The following is a 4,225-nucleotide window of genomic DNA, read 5'->3' on the forward strand; positions in this document are numbered from 1 at the left end:
GGACCCATGCCATGCATGCTGTAGCCTCCTCCCTTTTCTGTGTGATTCGTTTTCCCCGTCAAGGAAAGATAGTCATAGCTGACCAACTATCCTTCTTTTCCTCTTCCTCCTCAGATGGCAATGTTGTGTATGTCAAGCACACTGGTGCTCCTTATGAGAGTGTGGGGGCATGACTCTTTAAAGATCCTGCCTTGATGGGCATCTTTCCGCTCCCACCTCCTCATGTTGCCTCTGTCAACATGATTTCGGTCAAGTCTAATCCTTGGGTCATTCCTTCACCGAATCTTGTTGATACATGGGGCGAGGTTATGCCATTAAGTCCTGCCAAAATTAATTATGTGGAAATTGTTTCGGCTTCACCTTCGGTATCCTTTGATCATCCTGTTTCGAGTTCATCTCTCGACATGTCTTCTCATTCCTCGTGTCTTGGTTCTGGCCCAGTGGTCATGTCTAAATGTCTTGAGAAATTCTCTTCTCCACTACCTATTGACATGTTAGTTTCTCCTAACATTGTCAAGATCTTTCAACTGAGGGCACCTTTATCTCTTCATGGATTCAAGTTTTTTATCCCTCCCCGATTTTTTACCGATTTCCCATTTTTGCAATGGGGTTGTCATCTTATGACTCATAACCCTCCCTCGCCCAGGGGGCATGGGGGCAAAGCCTTATATGAGTTATACTCTATGATTTGGACGAGTCGATGCTTACTCGTCATGACAATATTAAAACTATGGTTTTCATCTATGTTGATTGATTACCCGAGTCCGAGCATGGACTCTCTCAAAAAGTACTATGCTTAGGTCATATTGCATGGTCACTTTTGTACAACAGTGTGTTATTAATTTTTGTACAGTGTGGTTTGGTGTGTTGTTTTGCAAGCAACTTTCCTGCTTATTATGTTTCTGCCTTCTTTGCAGATGTCGGTGTCTCCTCACATCGGTTTCGCTAATGGTGCTTGTCGTAGTACCCGAAATCTCTGGTCTGCGGCATGGGCCATTTATGACCCCCATGGTGAGTTGGTCAATCTTCAGGAAAACGTCTAGGTCGAACAACTAATAACATCGTTGAGTATAGCACAGTTATCAAATTGTTTTCAGAAGCTATCGCTCTTGGCATCCGATATTTGGTTGTCAACCTTTATTCACAACTTGTTGTTTTTCAACTTAACAGGCAATATTTCGTCAGAAACCCTCAAATATTGAGAATGTATCTACATATTCGTCTACTGGAAAGAAATTTTGATTACATTACATATCATCATATTCCTAGACACATGAATAGATTGACAGATGCATTAGCTAATTATGTGCTGGACAGACATTTGTGAAACATGTAAAAACTCAAAATACAAAACATTCATACCATAGTATGTAAGGAAGTACAACATATATATGTATGTGTTGGTAATGTTTGTCATACATCAAAACCCCAAAAAATAATATGTGTGTTCAAAATACATTGGTGGTTCGCAGGCCTCAAAAATGTGGAATGCTAGACCTATGCAGTAAACAACATGATGCTCATGGTAGCATGTAACTGCTCGAACTACACGAGTCAGTAGTCGGTGGATCTGATCATATACCCCCACCGTATGCCTCTGATACTGGCATGGGACATCACCCATCCAGGCATAATCTGGGATCCCATGGGTCAATCCCTCAAGATTCCGCGTGATCTCCTCCTCATTGTCACTTCCCTCCTGATAAGGAGTGACATCAAACTGCCAAGCAACGCCCCTGGCGATCAGGGACATCTTGGCGGGGCGTTTTGGTCCAACATCTGCATTTATAAAATTGAAATTTCATGAACAAATATACCTCAAAAAACAATAAAAAAAAATCAAAAATCAAAAATTGTTTGTTTTTACCTACATCATCATAATCCTCCCCCTCTGGGAGCAGCATATCCATATCTCTACGGGAGTCGGTACCGCTGTAAGGCCAATCCTTAAGTACGATCAGCTGTCGTCGTAGCCACAAGAAAAAGGCGGGCTTATAGGACATCTGTTAGCCCCCAGTAACCCTGGTCATCAACGCACTCCAATGGACCATCCGTGGGTCTCGTGGCATCGATGGTTACACCTCAGCCAACTGGTAGTGGAACAACAGAACCCGCTCCAAGAAGAAGGTCACTAGCACAGACCCATAGCAAAACTACTTCAGGTTTCCCACCTTAGCTTTTGATAGCTGGCTTTTCATGTTGACTTTCATAGCTTCAGCCTAGTTTAAAATAGTGGGCACCATACAATCGATGGCATACTGAAACTTTGACTTGTTGGTTTCATGTTGTGCTTGGGCCCCAACGACTCTATTGATGGTCAACAGTAACACTCTCAACACAAGATCTCGAACAGTCATAATCTCGATCTTGCCACTTTTTGATTTGAGTGCTTCTAGTCAATGTATGACAAGTAGCATGGTCACACTTGCCCCAATCGGCCTTGACCCATATAGATTGACTAACTCCCCTATCCAGGGCAGTCCTGTGATGAAATAAAATTTTGAAGTTTCCAACTCCAGCTCTTGGTCACCGATCAAGAAAATTTCCCGATTCACGTCCCCAAGACTAATCAGATAATGTAGCAATTCAGGTTGAGCCCGTAGACTCAGTGTAAGGAAGAATTTGAGGAGCCCACAATTCCTCAAGGCATCCAAGCAATTTGGGTAAGCCATTGCTTGAGTGTCAATATCCTCATGCTTGTGTTCCTTCCAATCCACCATTTTTCATGATTTTTTCCTTGCAAAAACCATATAATCAAGTCAATAATCATCTTTGGCCAGAGAAATTTGGATTCAAACGGGAAAATTGAGAAAAAACATGAATTTTTTTTTGTTCATCGCGTCGACGCCAATGTTTTAAAAACAGTAGCGCTGACGGCGTGGTTGACAGTTTTAACAACCCCTGATCGGCACGATTCCGTGTTCGAAAATTGTGCCGACCGAGAGCGATTTTTTTTTTTTACAAAACCTCCTAATGAAATCCAAAAAATGGTTAAAAATAGGTGAAATAAGTATGAAAATAGAGCTTAAGGTCTTGGCTCTTACTTGCAACTAACGGCTCGGTGAATGACCTCTCGGATCTCCCGCAATATGCTCCAAAAAAATTAGGGCACATGCTCTTCACACAAAGGTAAAATGGTAACTGGTAAAAATAATTACTTTCTCCTCCTTTTATTCATTTTTTCATGAAATATTAGGGTTTTTAAGTATTTTTTTATCTAATTTGCCTCAGAAATTAGATAATTCATTTACCTTTTTGTGCAGCCACAAGTGACGGATTGTTGATGATGGTACTTGAGTCACGTTTTAGCTCTTTCCTTGACTCGTAAAACTCAAATGAAAATAACACAGAGTATTTTTCCCTTTTTGACTTGTAAAAGAGAATAAAAATGGGGGGTCCGCTTTCAAGCTCTTTTCCGACTCTTTAAACACAAAAAGATTTCCGAGCTCTTGTCGTTTGAACTCGTTAAAGGCTGCAAAACGTCGTTCACCCAATATACATTTACCCTTTTTTCGGGCTAGGATGAATTATTTACGAAAAAGGTACTCCTTGACTGAAATGGTCAAGTAGTTCTCTTAAGTATCATTTTCTACCTTTTATGGTTCGAGAGACACAAATGTATGAAAAGGGCCCATGTGGAGTTTTCTTTTTTGTGTATTTTTCAAAATCTCTAAACATGAAAAAGATACCAAGTTACACCTTTGTCGGATTCATTAAAACATTAAACGACATTAGATTCGTCGTCATGACGATCGTGAGCTTCTCCTTCCTAGGTCTCATTAAACTTACTAGGTCGGATTCATCCGAAGGATGAACTTACAGTGCAAGCACATGCTATCCCCTTCAAGCTTGCGATAAAAAATAATTGGGGTACCTGCCAGAAATGGTGGGGGAAAATTTGAAATTCTATCAGCTGCGTTGGCAGCTCACTCTTGAACATGACACTTTCTGCTTCGTGTCAGGTTGGGATATCCTCCTTTTGATCATTAACCTTCCTGGGTTGGGCCGTTCATTTTTGCCTTCCATTTGATCTCTGCCACATCATCATGACCATCGATCCTATGGATCCAAAAGCTACCAAACTCCAGAATCGTGTCGCCAATATGTTCAAGAGTTAGTCCCTATGGAGTTACACTTACCCCCAATTCTCTGTATCATATGAAATCATTTGCATCCCTTTGTCTCGTGTTGATGATGTGGGATACGTCATGACCCTCCTTCGACA

The sequence above is a fragment of the Pinus tabuliformis genome, chromosome Q, assembly GCF_031772625.1.
Source record: "Pinus tabuliformis cultivar Carrire ecotype Pingquan chromosome Q, CPIR1, whole genome shotgun sequence".
NCBI classification, from domain to species: Eukaryota; Viridiplantae; Streptophyta; class Pinopsida; order Pinales; family Pinaceae; genus Pinus; species Pinus tabuliformis.